The following is a 23,247-nucleotide window of genomic DNA, read 5'->3' as shown; positions in this document are numbered from 1 at the left end:
ATTTGTGGACATCTAAAAACAAACAAAAAAATCCATCTGAAAGCAATCTTCTTAAATGATTAAAAGCTTTAGAAAAGAATGAGTCCTCAGTGAAAATGTCTTTCATGAACAAATCTCTGTGATATACATCAAAAGAGTTTGAAAAATACAAATTGCGCTGACTACATTAACTGCATTGACAGCCTCAATTTTTTTTTTAATGTGACATATACTATAATGTGTCCAGCATCACAAACGTTACACCAGTTAGAAAAACAAAATGTTCTCTTTAAGCAATATTTCAATATCTCTATCTTTTTAAAAATTTGTGGTTACATATCCTAGCTAATTATGACTGTACGCTGTTGCATTGAACTTTCGTCAATGTACAACTAAATTAGAATGGTGACTGCCAAATTTTTAAAAATCTACTTTTAGTCTGATATTATTTTTGTGTTCTGCAAACTAGTGTGATAAGGTATCTGTACTGAATACTAGTCTCTCAATGAAGAAAAAAAAAATCACCTCTCCAAAATGCATGGTACCGGTATTTCCCTCTAATACTTTCCCTCATTCCAAGTACCAGAATACATTGCTGGGGCCCTGAATAGCTAACATATATTACAGTATTACCAACATCATGACAATTATGGCACATGTGAAAGAAAACCTGGCAAAACATACATCTTGACCAGTACATTTTCTTTTCACTACTTCTTGTACTTGGCGTTTGGATTGAAACATTTTACTTATGTTCGTTCCTTTAAGCTACATACTATTCTTTTATATCTTAAACTAGAAAAGAAAAAACATGCTCTATGCTATTTCCCTTCAGATTCACCAACTGTTACTTTGTGAAATGTTCTCTTTTTAAGCTCTTCAACGTGCAGTTTTTTTTTTTCTGACTAACATGTCACATATTTTCCTCCATCTGATGAAGAAAGGCAAAGTTCACTTCCCTTTTGTTGCCCCCCCCCCCCATAAAAACAAAAACAAAAGACATTCCAATCTGACAGGATTAAAATGTTGGCGTTTGGGCTTCAAAGGAAATAACAGGATCAATTTCCATGAACTACTAGTATGCGACTTGTAACTGTGAGTCTCAAAGGCATGGTATAGTTTTGGTTGAGATGGAGATTCAGACTTTAACTTTTTGCAAGCAAATAAAAACAACTTATGAAATATGAAAGAGCATCAAATTCTTAGAGTAATTTGAAGTTTGTTTGATTAAAGTTCTTGGTTTTGAAACGGCCGAGAAATTTTTTTAAAAAGTGACACAGAATGATAATAATTAGAAGTGGGTGCCACCTTTATTAGGACCTCTTTGTTTTTGTACATCTCAGCCTTTTCAAAACCAATTTTTAACAAATAAATTTGGAATTCCTCTTGGTATTGTTTACTCTTTAATATTTCGTAACAGGGTTCTCATTATTTTACAAAATCTCCATATCAGCCCCCATCTCAACCAAAAGTAGGCCATCCCTCATCCCTTTAATGCTGCCATCAAAATTGGAAGTAGATCTACATCAAATCATATTGTAAATGCTCTTTGCCAAGTAGTGTTGTGCACATTTTGATATCAGGTCTTGTTTTACTTCATCACTAAGGGAAAAAAAAAAAGAAAAAAAAGATTAGAAAAGAAGCATTTAATCTGGATTAGTAGAAATGTCTAATATATACACATGTCTTTTATATATTCAACTTCTATAATAGTTCTGAAAGCACATTGTGATTATATTTGAGAAGTTTAGATGGATGCATTCCACATGTAAGTTCAGGTTCTGATGACATCCTTCATACGGAATCTGGATGCGGCCCGGAAAGCCTGGCAGGGTTGTTTCTGGAGAGAGACAGAGAGAGAGAGAGAGAGAGAGAGAGAAAGAATGGTGTATCTGTCTTTACTTGATGAGGAAAGTGACATGGGCATTTTAATCTTTGGTGAAGACACAGTGACATATAGGCTAATAAAGACATACGGTTACTTGATTTCCTCTATATGTAGTGTTTCCTTGAAACTGTAAAGTATATTATTTTATACAGTAGATCCTAATTGTAGCAATTTAACCGTGAGTACACGATGAAATATAAAATGTAGGAAACTTTCATGATCCAAATATCCAATTCTTTCCATTAAGCTTTTTATTCCATTCAGAAGAATTTCAAGGTAGTGCTTGCCTGATACTGCAACTGGATACATTCAACACTTTCGTGCATATAATGTCCCTGTGACCTTTCACATCAATACCCTCATAACTAATCAAAGTCAAATTGCTTAGAGGTTATGGTAACTTTGCCATCCGAAGGTAAATATAATGTCATGGTAGCAATGCTCTACAGTCAATAAAAATCAGGGTTTCCCTGTAATTTACAATCAGCAGCAAAATCACAACAATAACTAAAATGCTACTTGTACAAGGCTCAGCAGGTAATCATCTCTTCTGTATAAAACCAAAGTTGAAGATGATCTGCTGAGTAAATGTTAAGTTATTGCAAGATGAGAATAGGACAGATGTGCGTGTGAATGATGACTGCAACAACATAAAAACTCCTGCAACCATCTTTGACAGAGGCTAAAAAAAAAATAATAATCAGCGTTAATTCATGTAAATCTTCGTTGTTGGAGTGATTGACTACATGCATATGCAGTACTGCATTCATTTAGCAAAACATGCGTTAATTTTCTGCCCAATGAACGATCGACAGTCAAAAATTTGGTCAAGATGTCAAAGGCTTGACAAAATATTCCAACATATTTGGGGTTTACATTTTACATGTACATGTATTATTGCTTACCTCCCACATTTCCTTTCGAAATAGAGTGCAGGATGCACAGATTAGAGGTTGGTAGTCAGGACATCTCTCTCTTTCTTTTTTTTCTCTCTCTCTCTCTTGTCCGTAGTTGGCTGTGGTTTGCAGGGTCCATTTTGTCCACTTTGTGCTAATTCTGGTCGAAAATACAATTAACAAAAACTTAAATAAGTTATCATTTTTATGAGTGAAACAGGATAATCATACTGCAACATAAACAAACACATTCATCATGAATTAGAATTAATCATCACGATCTCATGAATCCCTTAGTATGAGATTTTGGATCTTCAGGTCACTGTCAACATTAATTTGTCTTACATGTAATACATTAATCATGTCATTGTTATTATCATCTTTGATGCTCTAAAGCCATATCTTACTGAAAATGAATTATGTAGGATGGAAGTCATCTTGACACCTGTAATTCCTGTACACAAATATTTGATTGTATCATGCTCTCATTTGTATGTGGATTAGGATATGATTTCCTTGCATAAATCGATTTGTATTCATGAGATGATATTCCTAATTTCAAATCGATGACACTTACTTCTGAGCTGGAAAGGGCATTCACATCGCAGTCAAGACATCTTTCTATCTCCCCCTCACTCTAGTGGATGTGATCTCAAACTCAGCATGTCCATTTGTTGGTGACACCTTGATAAAAATAAAGAACAATACATCACAGCATATCACCCTTACGTCATACTTAACGCAACATAATAACAATGGAAAGTTAATTGATCTGTGACTACAGACGTATTTTCATTTGTGCACACATTAAACACTTGTGCCAATTGACATGGTTGAGAAATATTTCATTACATATAATATCTTACTTGATTACATTTATGTTTGATTTTTATATGATCTCATCTTCAGTAGATAGAATACCGTTCTTTCATATGATCCTCTACAATAGATCATGCAATGAATTTACAAGAAAACAAGAATACACATCCGATCATAGATTTGCTCCCCTTATTATATAAATGGAGATACACGTGTATAAGATTATTCTCCTCTCTTTGTTTGCAAAGTATTTGTACACTGCATTGTAATGCAACTGTCAAAGCGAAAACATGCTTGTTACAATTTATTCAAATGGAATAGGAATATTTGATACTCAATGTATTTAGATTTGGCATTATTTTCAACTGGGCACTGAAGTGATACATTTGATAATCAAACACTTAGTAAGTTAGTATTTAAAAGATATTTCAAATTAGACCGCTATTTAAGACATTTACCGTTTCTTACCTTCTGGTTGTTCTGCAATTTGTTGCAGGTAGAAAGAGCTCAGTCTTTACAATTAGATTTTGGCAAGTCAGAATAGGCATATGTCTCTCTCTTTGGTGAAGTTTGAAGACAAGACTCAGTCTGTCCACTTGTTGGTACATCTAGCTGAAAACAGAAATCAACATGACTCAAATAATTTTTTTTTCATCTTTAAAGCAGAGCATTATAAGCTAATAGTGAACAAAAAATAAAATCAATTTGAAATTTAATTGTTTTGAAAAGGCATCTTGACATTGACATAATTTTCTTTGTTTCCCATGCAAATCAATTATAACTAAAAATATATCTCTTTCATTAAGATGATTTTTTTTTTTTAGCTTTTTAAAAAGTTAAAAAAGAAGAAGATATTTAGGTTTCAGTGAGTCGGTATAAATGATCCATTAAAAATGTAATATTTACATTTTTTCAAATGAACCTTTATTCTTTGAGACATTAACATAAGAACTTGGTACTTATGAGTAAAGACATTTCTAGATAGTTTCTCTTTGACTAGATCTATTTGTAAACTAGAAGAGTACATGTAAATGATTCACAGATTAGGAGAGGTTGGCAGTCAGGACTGAACACTTTCTCTCTCTCTCTCTCTCTCTCTCTTTCAGGCATATTCGAATGGCAAGATCACTTGGTTGTAGACTCGCTTTTATATAAAACACCTAGGCCTAAATCCTAGACTCTTTTTCTGAACCCACAGGTCTACAAATACCAGAAAGAGTGGAATCAACCTTAGACCTCTGCTCTAGAGACTAATATTAGCCTAGATAATTCACGTTAGAGCTAATGTTAGGATCTTCTAATGTTAGATCTAACATGAACTTTTTGATCAAAGTTAGCCTACATATATAGTATAATTATTATGCATAGATTTTAGAACCTCTAGATGCCTAAACTTAGGTCTAGCTAGGCCTAGTAAGCTGGGTCTTTACAACAAAACTGCCTAGATATGAGTAGTAGATTACTAGAAACCTCTAACGTTAGGTAGAATCAGTGGCCCAGATCTTGACTAAGGTTAGACCTAGATCCTAATTCCAGACGCCAGCTATTTATGCTTCAGACCCCGGCCCTAGATTTTATATTGTAGGTCTAGTATATTACTATTAGACTCTAAACGTTGGTAGATCTACATCTACATCTTCTGTATAGTCTACAGCCCCTTGCCCTGGACCTGGCTCTAGCCCTACAAATAGAAATACATCTAACCAGCGCAGTAACGTTAGTAGTAGTGGACCTGTACTGTCCACGTTATACAACTGCTAATGTGCTAACGTTAGGTGTTAAGTTCATTGTGATTATACTACTAGTGTCATAGGGCCTAGCCCGATTGAATTGTTTTGGCATAATAACAGGCGTAGCCGTACATTCTAGCACTAACACTAACATTCGTCGTTAGAGTAACACTACCCCTACTAGCTAGAATGTCTAACACTAACGTTAGTATTAACAGTTAGAGAGAGTGTATTACCGTTAGATAGATTAGACCTAACAGTAGACGAGGATTCAGTCCAACTGCATGTGATGAGGCCATAAATTACAAACCTAGATCGAACTAACAAGACACCTAAATCTAGACGTAGACCTAATGTTTGTTAGGCCTCTTTTCGCACCGTGTCAAGACGTGCTTTACGGAATAATCGCTGTTCCACTAACAAACACCGCCGGCACGGTCGGGTGGCGGCCCGGGGGTTGGTAGGCATGCCCGCGCCCACGGGATCGGTGCGAAATACAGTAATTAAAGACATCGGCCTAACGTAGTACTAGCGCTTGAACCTTGATATTAACCAAGTCTCAGATCAAAGTTGTATATCTAACTAATAGATCAAAACAGATTTTTAAGTTCCGTTATGCAGTGCAATAAGGAACTATGTATTTATTTACTAAGTTACTTACATTCGAAGGAAATAGTCCCTTTTCCAGTCACCACGTTTCCAACTCAACGACCGAAACATGCAGCTCTCGCGCGAGAGATTTTACCTGTATGTAGCTAGATCGTAGGGGTAGTGCGTGGTAGACGTACGCACACGTATTAAGTATTCGCGCGCACACAAGCTGCGCGGGGCTACTGGAAAATGCTCGGAAAATGCATTTTCTGAGTTCCTGCAAGTTCAGAGTTTTGATTAAAAGTAAAGATTTCTTCAAGAAAACTAGAAATAATATTGACACATTCAATTAAAGAAGCACTTGTAGTTTTATAAAACATTAAAGTACTTTTGGAAGATCATCTAATTAGCTTGGAAAAGCAAACTTTGCAGAACGTTAAGTAATCTGTGAATATTATTTCGAGAAAACAACACCCAAACATTTGAGAGCCCCATATATGGCTGTACAAAATGACTTTTTAAAATGCTAAGGAAACACATTTAAATTGCAATTTCATTAAAAGGGACAATTGAAACTCATGATCTTTCAAATATCAATTGAATGCAAGCAAAAAATAAAAATCGTGATTTTTGACATGCTTCTGAATTTTGTGCTAAAAATGACATTTTTCGGCAAAAACGCGCGTGACATCCGGCCGTACGCTATTCCTTAGTATTTTTGCAAGACTTTCAGTATGAGAACGGAGCATTAACAAAAAATGCCGTCGAATCCTTATCTAGAGCCTTTTTTGAGGTTTGGCTGGTCTACTATTAATGTATATTTCGTCTTATTTGATTCCAGTTCACGTCTTCGTTGACACTTTGGAAAGAAAACGCCATGTCTATACAACATTACGTCATAGAGAGGAGCTACGCAAATGAAACAAGTCTCCAGATAATCTCACACTTGGTTTCTTTCCTTACCTGCTGTTCTTGGCGGGTCATCTGTTCACTGCGGATCACCTCGTTTCGCTCTCTCTCCAAGTTGGCCACTTGGATTTGAAGTTCTTCGGTCCGCTGCATCGCTGCTAAGAGTTTCAACTCCATTTCCTATAAGAATGTATAATATGATTCAAGTCCGAGTCATTTTACTGGAGGTGGACTTGGCGACTATACAGTCGAATGTGTTGACACAAAGATTAGAGACACATGGATATAATTTACAGTAAACATCTTCACCTACTCAGTACTACTGCAGGAGAAAATATATGATGATGATGATGATGATGATCAGAAGGAGGAGAAGAAGATGATGAAGAAGGAGAAATGAAGGAGAGGAAAACTGAAGAAAGAGAAGAAGATAGATGAGGATGGGAGGAAGAAGAGGAGGAAGAGAAGATGGTGAACAAGAAATGATGGAGGAGAAAAAAAGAAAGAAGATTACAAACATTTTATATTTGTTCTCAGCCATCATCTACCTATCAAGGTAGAATATGGCGATGTTACCGTACCTGTAGCTCCTTGCAGCTCGCCTGATGTTGTTCACTGATCTCATTTCTTTCAGTGGTCTTCGCACTGACGTCAATTTGCAGAACTTCGATCTGCCGCGTCGAAGCTGCCAACTTCGTCTCTGCGTCCTATCGAGTTACAATGGAAACAGGTCATTGAAGTACAATGTATGACTGTTAGTGAACTCGCCATTAGCACGTATATATAAAGCCATATTTTTCTTCTCTCATTGTTGATTTATGATCGCATATAAACAAATACTATGCATATATATATATATATATATATATATATATATTTGTTAATGCATATACGTTTGTTTGTTAGTATGTATTGACGTACGTACGTGCGCGTCACGTTTTAGCAATTGGTTTGAGACGGCGTTTTTGCAATATGAGTGATTTGAGTTTGTTAACAATGCAAATAATCTGCAGTATCTGTAATACTAAACTACTTTGACAGACTGCAACCCAGTCTGTTTTGCCGCTCTCAAAGTTTGCTTACTTGCGGCTTTATTTACTGGCAGAATCAAAATTGCAGAATAAAAAAAAAAAGGACAATGAGATATTGAACTTTTATTTGGGGTTAATAAGGAAGTGTAGATGTGGCCTCAATAATTCCATGTCAGCTTTTTAAAGGCTCAAGTAAAGTGTTACCTCCAAGTTGGACTTGAGATCTTCGTGCTGAGTCTGAAGCTCCGAGATTTGGGAGGCATGGTCTGTAGCAAGACATTTCTTGGCTTCCTCTGAGATCTGTCACATGACCAGGTATCAACCATTAATCAGAGGAGGGGTGCTGACCTGATTCTAGTGCTAGTCTGTGAGGGTGCTATCGCGTTGAATGTGTTGCATAACTACACTTTGTCTTTGTCGAACAATAATCTATGTGCTTGCTTGATTATTCATAATTCTCGAAATTCTTCGCAAATGGAATGGACTCTTTATCGTCATTCATCATCATTATCATTTATCGTTTTTACGTTGGTTTATAGTTATAATTCGTTGGTATAGAATGATGCTGTTTGATATTATGTCTAGAAGATATAGTCACTAGTGAAAGACCCTTGGTACTATTGAAAAGTCAAGATAATCCTCTGTATATAAATGAAATAATTTGAAAAATCTTGTGCAGATCTTTGATGAGTTCCTGTCGTCCCAAAGCTTTTTATTCATTGCAATATAGACGTAACATAACCATTAAATCACTATAAAATGTGAAAATAAACCTTATTCAGAAAAGTGATTTCAAGACATAAACATTACTTCGCAGATCGTACCTTTAACTGGTCTGTAAGCTCCTTGGTAAGTTTTTCCCATCTTGACGTCTCGTTAGTACACTGGTCGATGAGGGCATGCGATACGCGACACTGACTAGTCACACTCTGTATAGAGGGCAAAATCATTAATTTTGTACGATAAGAATACAGAGGACGATATGTGGACACACGAAACCAAGGTTTGGGCATACAGTCAATTAAATTTTAAATCACGTGCTATTAATTTGTCTCTCAATCCCACATGTATAGTGGAAACAGAGCGAGAATTGTCTTGACAAATTACAACACCCATTTTTATTTAACCTTTAAATGAAAGATGTTATGACTGAATGAAGAAATCAATGAAAATCAAATGTCAATGCAGTATAAGAAGCAAGGGATCCTCACCACCAGATGTGACTCGAGAGAATGGTTCTGCCTCTGCAAATTGGCAACGTCATCCCTAAGCTCCGTGACAAGCTTCTCTGATCTCTCATTCTGTAGTCTGAAATCCTGTCAAACGAAAACACAAAGAGAAGGATTTTTGCTTGTTGTTGTTTTGAACTTTAAGAGAGACGCGACATGGTATACGTACACACGATCATACAACCCCTAAGGTATCCCATTTGAAGAATGCTTCTATTTTCTGTATTGCGTTTCATCTACATCATGATCAGATGCCGGGTTTGATGTTATCATAACGGCACAGCGGAAAGCATTCTCCTTAAAGAATGGATTAGTCATTCACAACTACAACATGTATTCACTTAAACAAAATGAAACTTTTATGCGCTAATCCCTCGGGTTACTAGTGGTCTGTGAATAAATCTCAACAACAAAGTTGAAGACACGGTAACATAAGAGTCAAGGTATTTTTACTCTATTCATATCCTAAGCTTTGTATACATGGGTAGCTGATACTTGGCACCATTTTGTTCAAAGAGTACCTTGAGCTCAGTTTCCTCCTCCAGTTTGCTCTGTCGGATGTCAGAAATTTCCTTCTGGAGATTCGAGATCAGTCCCACCACCTTGCCGTTTGTTTCTTCAAGATTCTGTGCAGAGAACAGAATCGAAACGGTTTATATACAGGAATACACATAGATTATATTTGAGAAGATCATTATAATGAAATGTTATCTGATGTATAGAGGTCTAGCTTATCGTGTGTCGACAGTATGTCTTTACTTGTACAAACGTGAAAATCTGGTGTAAAATGACTGAGTAGTGATGTCCATCGGAATGAGAAAAGCACTTAATGTAGGCCTAAAAAACGAGAGTTTTACTCTGAGAGAGTAAAGGGAGGAAAGACAACAAAGTGAAGTGGAGGAAAAGGAAAATGAAGGATCAGAAGCAAAAGAAAGGAGATTAATAACAATGAAGGAATATAAAAATACAATCAAATGAAAAATGAAGCTAGCACAGGAGAGTGAAGTGGTGTAAAAAAAAAGAGTAGAGATACAAAACAGTTTAAGAAGCATAATAAGAAATTGAACTCTATGTCAACAAAGTGGAATGCAAGCTAACCAGGAATTTGAAGTTTAGATCTTTCTTCTCCTCCTGTAACTCAGCGAGTTCGGTCTCTCGCTTCAAGACTAGCTCTTTGGACTTGAGATGTTCATCAGAAATTTTCTGTAAGAATGATAATAACAAATATTAATTCATACATTGAAACATCCATGAGAGTAAAGTGGATTGATATTTCATTTCCTCCCGACTCGTATGTCAGGTGATAATACACAATTGGCCTTTCTCTCGTTGTCATTCTTATATGTCATGATTGTTTTAAATCTATCTTTAACATTGAAAATGGTTCAATGAAACTAGTATCATTTAAAGTAACCAGTTGGAAATAAAAAGATAATAAGAAGTGGGAGTGCGGGGGGGGGGGGGGGAAGAAGAGAAACGGAATACCAATGACAAGAAAGAACAACAAACAGCTACACCTGTATGTCGCACTCTACATTTATTTCCTTCCTCATTATTAGCTACAAATATAAAAGATCAGAAAATATACCACACTTCCGTATGTGACGTCCCATCACTACGCATGATCACATCGTTAATCATCAGAAAGGCATACTGGTATAGACTGTACCTTTAATTCTGAGTCCATGGACTCCTTCTCTTGGCGCAAATCGGCAACTTCTGTCCGAAGCTTGCAGACAAGATGGTCGGCCTGGGAATGACTCTCGAGCAACGACTGAAAGAGATTTTGAATCATCAGAAATGTCAAAAAAGTGTAAAAGCGATAACGACCATCATAGAGATATAAATAGAAAGATGAATATATAGATAGTTAGAGAGACAGAGAGAGAGAGAGAGAGAGAGAGAGAAAGACGGAATGATAAAAGTACTATTCAATATTTTGTATAAAAATTATACATGATTATATTCTTTTCGTTACTGTTATTTTGGTTTGGCATTGTCTTTATGGTATTGTGATTTCTAGTTTTCTTGTATATCACCAGCGCGCTTAGAAACACCCGTGTAAAGCGCCATATAAATGCAATTATCATTATTATCATTATTATTATTATTCTTATATGACTGTCTGATACTGATATAAAGTTACAACACATTAAGTTGACAGTTAAAGCGCATATATACGACGATATAAATGTTACAGTGCACGAAGAGTCTTGACCAGGGCTACAGTGACCGTGACATTAACACAGTCCTAAGTATTTTCATTTCATTTTTCGTTACAATTAATTTATTCAATTTCCAACAAAGTATTATTACAGCATGCATAATACATAGTTATACGACATCAATAAGGCTTATTATTCTTCTGCTAAGGCGAAAAAATAGTGTAAGGAAATAAAATCATCATGCAACTTTTTTTGTATAAAAAAAAAAGAAGTTGATTTTTTTTCTCCTTCTCTGAACCCACTTTGTTCTCCGTCATCAGCTTCTGATCTTTCTGCTGACTCTCGTCCAACTCTCCCCTCAGATCTTCGACCATTTGACGGGCCTGCTCGTATCGCTGCAGCAGGTCCTGCGTGCGTCAGGGACAGGGTGTAACGGAAGAGTGACAGGAGAGTGACGGAAGAGTGGAAGAAGAGAGATGAAGAGAAATGGAGTAGAAATGGAGTAGAGATGGAGGAAAGACAAACGAAAACAGGAAATATATAAGATAGATGAAGAGATAGATGGCTAGATAAATTGGTAATAGATAGATAAATTGGTAATAGATAGATAAATAGATTGGTGATAGATAGATAGATAGATTGGTGATAGATAGATGGATAGATAGATAGATAGATAGTTGAAAATATATTCATTGAAAAACAGAGAGAGATGGAGAGGCAGTACACGAGCACTCGAAACTGAAATATGGAGCAATCGACAGAGGATAAGCACAGGACAGCAAAGGCAAAATGGAATAAGGAATAATGAAGGTCTGCGGTGGAGGCAAAATAAGGAAGGGGAGATAAGAAAGAGGAAATGAAAACAGACGACAGAAAAAAAAACAAGCGTTAGAAATCACATGAACGATTAAAACATTACATTAATATTCAGATAAAGGATAAATAGTAGAAACAAAAGCAAGCAAAAATGTGCATTGGATATCAACAAAAACAACGACAACAAAACCACCACCAACAACAAAGGAACAGTCAAGGAATATCAAATTTTGGGGCCTTCATCTTACCTCCATCTCACAGGTCAGTTTGTCATTGGTCAGTTCAAGGTCACTGCACTTATTCTCACGCTCGAAGGCCCGATTGTCTGCTGCCAGAAGCTTGCCTCGAGATTCCTGGGGTTATAAAAAAAAAAGTGGTTTCTAACTTAGTCATCACTATCTTGTTACATAAAATAAAAAAAAAAAATAAAATAATTGTGTATATGACTGCAAGATAGGAAAGGACTCATGTAAAGGTAAGATGGTGCTAGATATTTAAAGAGTGTACGACTTCAGATCTTAAAAAGATTCCTTGAGCCGATAAAAGATAAAACGAATTAATTAAAATTGATATGACTGTATGCATTAGAAACTAGAAGAATCCATATTTTGAAGTTTGTGTAAAAGTAAAACGTTATTCGAATTAAAATCCTTGTTTCACAATCTTATTTTTGTATGATCTAAAGGTTGATCGAGAGCTGAATGGCTGGATTTCAAAGTTTACCTTGAGATCTCTGGTAAGATCCTGGTTTTTGGTCGTCAAGGCTGTAATGGTGACCTTTAGATCTGCAAGTTGGTCATTCTTAGCTCTTTCGCCGTCTCGAAGATCCTTCGTGAGGAACGTAAAGTTAAGAACGTAACCTCTCTACAAATGTAAATGACATGTCAACTCTGCATGGTTAGTCCAGCAACGTTCGCATTAAGATCAGAATATATAAAAAAACGAAAGACACCAATAAAGAACAGAACAAACTTCGATGCTATTTGCGATACTTTGTTTATAGATATTTCTCTACGAAATTATAGTTTCAAACGAGAAGTTTTATATCGGGACTGTTGATACATTTACGGGAATGAATCTTAACCACTTTCTTGTGAATTCACCCATGGTCTAGCGTGATTTCGAACTGTATGTGGTTCGTCTTCAGAACTGTTTTCATTGCTGCCTCCATACCTTGATAAGATCATCTTTGGTCTTGATGACGTCATCACGGCTGGTGATATCAGCCTGAAGAGCCTTGAAGGTGACCTTTAACCTGGCCACCACTGATGAGACTTGTCCGTCAGATGTATCAACACCCATGGCTCGTGCAAGCTCCTGTTTTGTATTGTATCATATTGGGGTTTTTTGTGTGTGTTAATTTGTGTGTGTGTTTGTGTGTTAATGTTGTCATGTTTTAGGGGGAGGACACAGAAGAAAATCAAAGCGTTACGTTCCTTTTGCTGACTTCTGCTTAACTGATTCCTTTATTTATTTATTTTTTTCTATCATAGTGTTGTCAATGTTGTCGGGCATTATTTGTTTCTTTGGTTGGTTGGTTGGTTGGTTGGTTGCTTGTTTGTTTGTTTGTTTGTTTTTTTACGGGAAGGATGGTTCAGGTAATCTATCCTTGAAAATCCTCAACAGTTACACAGAGTTTATTCTCTGCCCCCAAGCAAAAAACAAAACTAAAACAGTAAACGACACAAATAACAAACTGAAAAAGTTCTGTCACATGATTTTGGAAACAATGATACGCGTGTTTGTTCCTTGTTATTTCCCTTGTTTTTTTTCCTTATTAAGAGGTCATAAAATTGCAGTGGATGAATCGCTTTATAATCCTTCTCTCTTTGTGTTTTATATGTATTCTTTTGGTTAGAAGGAGGTTCTCTGTAAAGATAACTCATAAAAATGCATGATAGCTTACCATCACCGACTCGTGAGGTTGTACTGCGGAGTCCTTCTGTGACAGAACGTTGTTCTTGTCCTTCAGGTTCTGAAAACAGGGGATTCGAAAAATACCGAGACAATGCTTTTTCGCGGACAACGTCAGTCGATACAATAATAATTATGCATAGGGACAAACTTCTCTTGTGTATATTTTATCTGTATATGACATTATTTAGTTGTCTTCTCCTTAACTTTGCGAAAACTAGCAGTTCATGTGAGAAAACCAAATCCCAAAGCATCAACAATATTTTTTTTTTCCCCTGTGGCGGAGGGGGTGGGGGGGGGGGGGAGCTAGTGATAAATACTTGTAATTAATTCTTGTGATTAAGTATTCAACACAATGTCCTTTTTTATTCGTACATCAGAAAGATTCTGTTACTGATGTTACACATTACTTTGTCAGACGACCTCTTAAGCTCTCGCATTTTCTGGTACTTTTCTCTCACCCTCTCTCGTTCTTCTTATTTCCATGTGTTTCCAAGCCATTCTTTGCAATAAATGATATTCGATTGTCGGATTTCTTATTTGTTTCACGTGTATTCTTGCTCCTTCCGTCTCTGCCCATTCATCAAATTGTATACCTGGATGGTTTCTTGCATACAGGCCAAGGAGTGCTGCTTTCGGCTCCAGCTGGAGCGGAAAAAGTTAGCGAGACCCTCGGGAGTGTGGTAGTCGGAAACACCGGCAATCTCCTTGCAGACCTGGAGGAGAGCATCATTACCCTAGCAACGAACGCCAGAATTAGAAAGACAATAACTACTAAACCAAGATTGAAATTCAACACACACACACACACACACACACACATGTGTGCACAATACGTGACAAAAGCACCATTAATCAACTGGTTTTCAATCCATGAACACGTGAAAAGTCGTAAAAGAAATGTTTTCAAATTGCTTCATGCTGAATCTGTTTAGGAATTCTTGTACGGAGAGAGAAATGTACTGCTCATATCAATATTGACATAGATTGTTAAAGCCACGAGAACTTATAAATAAGAAGGCATATTCATGTTGTGTCTGCACATTTCATCGGCAGTTGGTGTATAAAGATCACAGCGGTCCATTGCACTTTTTATTCAGTGAAATATAAGCGGAGAAACAGGAAACTAGGTTTCCCCGTCATAGAAATCTTTTAGACATATAGAGTTCATTATTATTCTGCTTCGTTTCACCCAAAAGCTGGTTATTCTATTACCTTGATGGTTTTCTCCAGTCTGCTGATGAGATCACGTGACGTCTTCACGTGACTCTTGAGGGCGCGACTAACTTTAACAGGATTCACTTCCGGTCCCAAATCTAACGCCTCTTGAGCCGCAAACAAGAGAACGTCGTGGTCCTACCGATAAATACAGAACGAAATGGAAACGATGTAACATGACACGATATAATAAATGTACTGATGATACGATAAGGTACTAAACTCTGGCACATTTGCTAATGGATAATGAAATAGATTGTTCTTCTGATATTATACCGATCATCTTATATACGCAAGTACATTAGACATAAAATACAGAAGCTTTAGTCGATGTCTAACTAAAATAAAATCCGCGTTCTATTTCTTTTTTTTAAACATAAGGAAGTTTCCATCTTTTTATTTGATATTATTGTGTTTGTTTGAGCATGAGTTATCAATTTCATTCTGAGTAACACTAGATCGACATTACTTTCCAAGTAAATGAAGTGTGCACTATATGAAATATACGTCTTTTTATTTTCTGCTCTTTGCGGTACGAGGGTATATGGCGGATATTTCATGGAGAGGAGTTTACCAGAAGTTTTTCTTTCATCTGCTTGATCTTGGAGTCTGCTGCTGCCATCCTGTGCTGCAGCTTGCAGACCGTGTCGGCCGGGCTGGTGCTCGGCGGAAGATCGCAGGTTTCGCGAAGGAACTTCAGAAGCAGCTGCATGTCCTGAAGAAATATAAATAAACAAAGAAAAAAGCGGATCAAGTCTTCAAAAATACACATTTAAATATATGAAACAAACGGCGCATTTCAAGAACAAATGACAAGAATGTTTACATAAACAAACAAATGTCTTAGCCAAGAACTGTTTATGTTTTGATGTTTTTTATCCGTAGTTGGTCTTTTAAACTACTTTTAAACTACTATAATGTTGCCCTTTAATTCAACTTAGTGTGTTGTTCTCCGTTTTCATGAAACGACCAAAAAAAAAATCAACGGTAAATAACATTCGCCATTTTGCATGTGACATTTTCGCAACAGTAGGCCAAAGTGGCGTTATTCATAATAATCGGACCCAATTATTGTCATGACTCTGCCATTTAAGTGTTTATCATTAGCTCACATTCAAACATCCTCTGCTGTGATAATATATATTTTATCCATCCTCATTTCTCTTCTCCATCGCCTTTACCTCTTCCCGGATTCTCTGGTTCTTGAAACGAGTGTCCAGGTCTCGACCAACTGCTGGTGCCTTCAAGGCGGGCATCAGGTGGAAAGGTGCCCTGGTCTTAAGCCCCTTCCCGAGAGGGGGAAGTGTGCCTGCTGTGGCTACACTACTCATCCCACACTAAAAGATGTCTGAATAAGAAAGAAAAAAACAACCACAAAAACAAACAACAGTATTTTATTAGAGATTGTCAACTTGATCATGAGTAATCACAATGTTCATTTATGTGTATCAAAATACGCGCATTCAGTTATATGACACAAATTCATGCAACTTTTTAAATATAATTACCGGCTAAGGGCGCTAAACTACGGTCCACATAAATCCTGAAAGGCCTCATTGCAATACACGTACAACCGGGATACATTCTTCAATTTTAACGTTAAGGAAACAAGAAAAAGTCATAATATGCAAATACTATATTGTCAACCATAAAAGGTAATATCCCCAAATTCGCCTTTGTACAATGTTCTACAACTGAATGAGATAAACCACCTGAATATGCCGTGCTCTCAAACTCCCTATTTTCAAAGTTCTCTGTGTAAACGCGGAAAACTCACCTCGAATAGTATATAGGACCTACTCCTGTCAACTGGATTCACCAAATTAAAAGGAATCTGAAAAATTATTTCAGGCCTTTCAAAATCTCACTGAAAGTAAGATTACTCCGAAAACTCCTATCATCAGAGTAATTAGCTAGTACGCGTTCAGTAAGAGAAATGTGAGGAGGGTCGCTATGCACTCGTTGATGTAAACACATAATACGCGCAACACCTCATTGGTGCGCCTACGTCACAATTACCTTTGACCAATGAGAGTAAGTTTGCTGCTTGCCAGCGGCTGATCCATTGTGCACGCTCGCCTGACGTAACAATTGATATCATTGTTGCGTTGAAACTTATCATTCTTTTACATGCGGTTCTACTTCTTCCGCGTGCGCAACACCTCATCGTTGCGCCTACGTCACAATTACTTTGGACCAATGAGAGTAAGTTTGCTGCTTGCCGGTGGCTCATCCATTATGCACGGTCGCCTGACGTAACAATTGATAACATTGTTACGTTGAAACTTGACATTCTTTTGACTACACGCGGTTCTACTTCTTCGGAATCATAATACACGGGTAGATGTACATCTCTCCCTTTCGTTTGTATATAAGAATATTTACGATTATCCTGATATTTTAAACCAACATGACTAACAATCTAGAAACTATAAAACCCCTTCCTTTTCAAAGACACGATTGCTTTATCACAGCCCTTCCGAATGTATTTTCCTTTAATAAATGAAGATTTGTGTGAAAACAAAGGACAATCTTGATCTCATCTAGTTTACATGTATGAATCTGAGAGATATCCTCGATTCATGAGAACACGCGAAACTTGAATAGTTACATAACTTCCCTTTTAAGCGTCAGATTTTGATGTAGCTAGTGACTTTTCCCTTTGCTTGATGCTATTCCATGTATCAAAATAAACATGAATAATAGTAAGCCAATATTTCTCTACATAATCATATCAGAACACTCGCTTTAAAAATTTGAAACGAAGTCAAATATTGTTTTTATGAAACGATTACTGGCTGACGGATGCTAAACTACAGTCTATAAAATCCTAAAGGCCTTATTACAACACATTGTACAACCGCCGGCCTGAACGGGTGCATTTTTCAAACTTAATGCTATGGAAACAAGAAACAAGTAATAACGTGACTTTTTACATAAACACGATCAACCCAGAGACAATATCGCTAAATTCGCCTTTGAACAATGTTTTATCCCTGAACGGAATATACCATCGTCATATGTCATGCTCTCAAACTCCCTATTTTCCCAAATTCTCTCTGTAGAAACGTGGAAAACTCACCTGAAATAGTAAAACCTTCTCCTGTCAATTGGCTTCGCCAACTTAAAAGGAAGTTTAAGAATTATTTCAGACCTTTCAAAATCTCACTGAAAGCAGACTGTTCCGTAAATCCCAGCATAAGGATGCTTAGCTAGAAGGCGTTCAGTAAGCGAAATGTGGGGAAGGTCGCTGTGCACTCGTTAATGTAAACACATATTGCGCGCAATACCTTTTTGTTGCGCCTACGTCACAGTTACCTGTTTGACCAATGAGAGTACGCTTACGGCTTGCCTGCAGCCGATCCATTGTGCATGCTTGCCTGACGTAACAATTAATTTTCATATACCAATGTTACGTTGAAACTCATCATTTATTTGACTTTACAAGCGGTTCTACTTTTCCGAATTACGTCTACATAGCATTGACAACTGAAATGTTTTGTACAATACTAAGAGAATTTGAGCAGTGCAAAATATCATTTTAAAGTGGAAATCCACGCCATGTGATGAGCATTGTAAAATCAAACGAACGGTACAAATTCAAAAAAGATCGGGACAAAATAATGAAATGCAAAACAGCGGATAGCCCTTCCGAATGTAGATTCTTTTAATTAGTGAAGATTTGTGAGCAAACAAAGGATAATCTTTATTATCTCAACTCGTTTATACATTGTAGGTGAGACTCTGAGAAATATCATTGTTCATGAGAACATGTGAAACTTAAACATTTCTTATGCCAAATTCTGATGAAACTGGCGTCATTCTGTTTGCTTTAGTTTAATCCTTTTATTACAATGAAGGTGACTGCGTATTGGTGTTCATTTCACCCCTACATGGCAGACTGATTCCCTGTCCAAAGGTGGGCCTATGTGAGCGAAATATGTGCACATTTGACTCACTTGCACATAAATGGCTAAAATACATTTCAATTTTACTTTTCTTATATCGCGCACGTTGAACTAAACTTGTTGAAAACTTTTGGGCATTCTGGGTGTTAAAAAGCTCACAGATAGATACAGCGCCTAAGATGGAAGTCTGGTCAATTGAAACTGGAGGGGGGGGGGGGAGGGGGAGGATTGTGCCTCATTTCCTTTGGTTTTTCTACTTAAAGAAAAAAAATCCGTTTACGTCTGGACTGCTTGGACGTGCGGCTGAATTGACCCCCCCCCAAAAAAAAAAAAAAAAATAATAATAATTATCCATCCTTTTACTTGATATGACGTACCTATTTGTGATACCCATTACCCATTTACAATAATATGTAACAAAAATAAACTTCGAATTTACAGAATTATAAAATAAGCAATACTATTCATACCCCTGCCATCGATTCTATCTGGACTATGTAGACATTGTCTACAGACACACCTGTGTTCTTAACTTCTATTTTCTAGTTTTTCTACCTTACTTTTTAGTCCCTCTCATTCCTTTCAACTAAACTTATGTAACTAATTGACACATTGCCCTTCATTGAAGTAGATAAACACCCATACTTGACTGTTTCAGAAAATTGCTATGAAAAAAGTCAAACTCAAATGGGACTCGATCCCACAATATCCTAAGTCTCGGTCCACTCCCGAGTCGTAACCCCATGATAGCTTGTTTTATTTTTTCTTTTTATCCTGGCAATTACTCAGACACGGCATAATTAGTCTTTATTTACGTTGATGAAGGGCAATATGCCAATCAGTCACAATAAAAACAACTCAGTGCAAGAATTAATGATTTGAATAAATCTATATTTCTACTTCTTTCCCTCATATGCCTTAATTGTCACCACCTTATCACCTCATACCTTTATTTCAAGGGAACTAGCTGCTGTAATACACAGGGCTTCTTCCTCGTTTTCCATCATCTATTTCAACATTATATACAATTGTACATGTTGATTTGTATTAATGACCCCATGATTAGCCATTATTTATGCTTCAGTATTCATTTGTCACTCTTTTTATATTATGTAATTCTGCAAAATTAGACTGCAATCTAAAAGTCGGGAAGCATCATTGATAGATGAGATACACAAAATTGCTGCTATTTACCCAACATTTGTCATGATAAATATCAATAAAAGCAAAACAATAATTGTAAGTATCAGCAAATCTTGCATCTTGTGAAGTCCTTCATTGGGAATAATTGTTGTCTCGAGTACCAATAATTTAATGCGATAACCTCATTCACAGCAGATACTAATAATTTACTCTATAGTTGAGGACAAGAGACTTGACACTATTGTAGACAAAGTACATATGAACACAAAGACTTAAACAGATATAATGCAATAATAGAAGTATATTACAAACACAGACATAGACAGACAGACAGACATACACACACACATATTATGAATATATATACATGTTTATCTTTATTTATCTATGATTTATACATTGAAATACACACACACAAAAAAGGGGAATAAAGATGCATCATTCTTGAAAGTATTTCAAGAAATGGACCATTTTTTTTTTTTTGTGGATGAAATTTCGACCAAAAATAGCACCAGTTATTCACATAGTTCTGAAAATTACGAATCCAGCATAATAATGAAAATTATTCACTCCAATTTTGGGAAAATAGACTTAAAATATACCCCTCTCCTAAAAGTTGTCTTTCAGCGCGGTGTAAAATCGCATTATAATTCCGGACAAAATTTTTGTAATGGAATAATCGATGTCTTTCGCATCATGTCCTTGTACTAGAATCACAATTCAAACCCATGATTCATCATACACATTCTTACCAAACAGACGACAAAGAAAAAATCGGCAAATGAGGCTTAAATTTTGTATTTTACAGTAAAATGTCTAACATGAACATTTCAAACAGTTAATGTGATAAAGTCTCGCCACAAATCGACATCTTCTTCTAAATCTGAGGAGAAATGTGAATTTGTTAGCATTTTTACATTTTTGTGTCGCATTTCTTGCGATATTTCGGTCCATCCAACGCGCTGTGAGGTTAGTCCACTAAGTCCCAGGTGTACTGAATGTCAGACACAGACATAAGATGCAGACACAGACACTCATACAGACAGATACACAGACAGATACACTGAGACAGACAACACATACACACAGACACTGGCACAGACACCTATTCAGACAGATGCACAGACAGATACACAGACAACACATACACACCCACACACAGACACAAAGACACATTTCTGAAAGAGCACTGCTGAATTACATAAGTTGAAGCTTTAATGCATTACAAAATATATGTCCATTTATTTTTTTAACACTTAGAGCTGTGTGGACATCATTCAATCCACACTAGAAAAAAAATCTTATGATCAGTCTCATATTCATGTACACATAGCCATATGTGAACAGGAATTAATGTACAGACCTGCGACATGAGGACCTGATTCACATTTGTAAATTAAGGGTGTTCCCTGTAGACTTTCCCTTAAACACAAATATGTGACTTGTACAGATAATCTCCCTATTACTGTAAACATCCATATTTCTGCAAGATGAATTTTTCGCGCTGATTGGTTCAAAAACATATTCTCGGGTTCTTGAATTCGCACTGCATAATTGTCAACTCATTCAAAACGTGCAGAGAAAATTGTGAAGATGTTTTCATGGGTTTTAGAATTCGTGCTAGCCCAAAGTAGCGCGAAATGCGCAAAAAATTAATGCAACGCGAAAATTTGTGCATTTTACAGTACATCATGAGCTGGCACACAGGTGAAATGGTCCTTGCAGCTGACAACTGTGACTCTGTAAACATTTCAAAACATTTGAAATGTATTTATGATAATGAAACATGCTTGTAATATTTAACTATGCCGCATATGTGACTGGCAATTACCTTGCAAAGCTTTATCTCATGAATCAACACAAAAATTCATCATGTATTATTCACCATTATCGAGCCAAAGGACAGTCTGTGTACTATTCAGTTATGCCCTACTATACGGGTATTCTGCCACATGCGTGGACAACAATATTTCCCAGTTATTGAGTATTGCAACTTCACATGCTAAAGCTAACAAAGCTCAGAGCCATGTTTTCCTTTCTCACTGCAACAACCATACATTGCAAGGCAAAACAAACAAAAGTAGGTGACAGTGAGTATCAGGCAATATTGCTTAGAATGAGAGAGGTTAGAAAAAAAAAAACAAAAACAAAAAAACCCGGAATAATAACAGCAGAAATCCAATCTCTGGAGAAGTCTTCAAGAATTATCAGAAAAGATGGAATGTGACAAAATAATCTTGACTGTCATGACAATATATCTAAACTTTGCTCAGTTGTATGCTTTGTGACGAGATCATGGATATGCCCACTGACAAAGCAGCTAATAATAATAAAAAAAAAAGGAATTTGGTATGCTTGCACTGTCTTGCTTTGTTTGTTTTGTTTTCCTTTTGTTTTTCTTTTTTTTAGGTCGGGTGCACTCACCAGTGTGCTTATTGTTAGGGACAACCTTTTGGTGACCAGTTATGCATGAACTGGGTTACACTACCAACATTTCTTTGTGAAAAACACGAATATGCTCTTTTTTTTGGGGGGGGGGTCATAATTCATCAATTCTTGCATTGTTTCATGCTGCGAGAACTGATGAACAGAATACATTATTTGGAAAAGAAATCTGCAGACAGATGCACACAGCACTTTCTAATATGAGAGAGATGTTGAACTTCAGAAACATCTCCACCATCTGTAATGTCATTTGGCAGATACCTCTGGAAGAGAACACTGGCACAGAGAATGCTGGGAGACCATGGTTTCAGTCAGTACTATTCACATCAATTCCTGATGATATATTTCCTCCTTACAGGATTCACCTCATGACGACACTGTCCTCACAGCATTGAAGCTTGACAACAAACATCAGACTGTGTTGCTTCTTTCTCCATAATATATCTTTGATGCCGCATATGACAAACACCTCAATGTATCAAAACGTTCTTGGTGATATGTCCCACTAATGGATTTTCCTCTACTTCCGATATTTTACTCTGACAAAGACTGCATTGACTTTGTTA

At 36.6% G+C, this 23,247-nt stretch overlaps 1 long non-coding RNA gene across 1 annotated transcript; it reads right to left on the bottom strand.

Moving 5' to 3' along the window:
• Positions 1-2,854: 2,854 nt before the first annotated feature.
• Positions 2,855-6,695, bottom strand: LOC139721707 (uncharacterized). The gene is made up of 4 exons (XR_011710240.1): positions 5,974-6,695; positions 4,051-4,194; positions 3,341-3,447; positions 2,855-2,923 (listed from the first exon to the last, which is right to left on the bottom strand). It is a non-coding gene; the product is annotated as an uncharacterized lncRNA (long non-coding RNA).
• Positions 6,696-23,247: the final 16,552 nt, after the last annotated feature.

The sequence above is a fragment of the Diadema antillarum genome, unplaced genomic scaffold, assembly GCF_040938485.1.
Source record: "Diadema antillarum isolate AM-2024a unplaced genomic scaffold, OU_Dant_1.0 scf00000147, whole genome shotgun sequence".
NCBI lineage: Eukaryota > Metazoa > Echinodermata > Echinoidea > Diadematoida > Diadematidae > Diadema > Diadema antillarum.
This window is presented reverse-complemented; position numbering and strand designations above follow the sequence as displayed.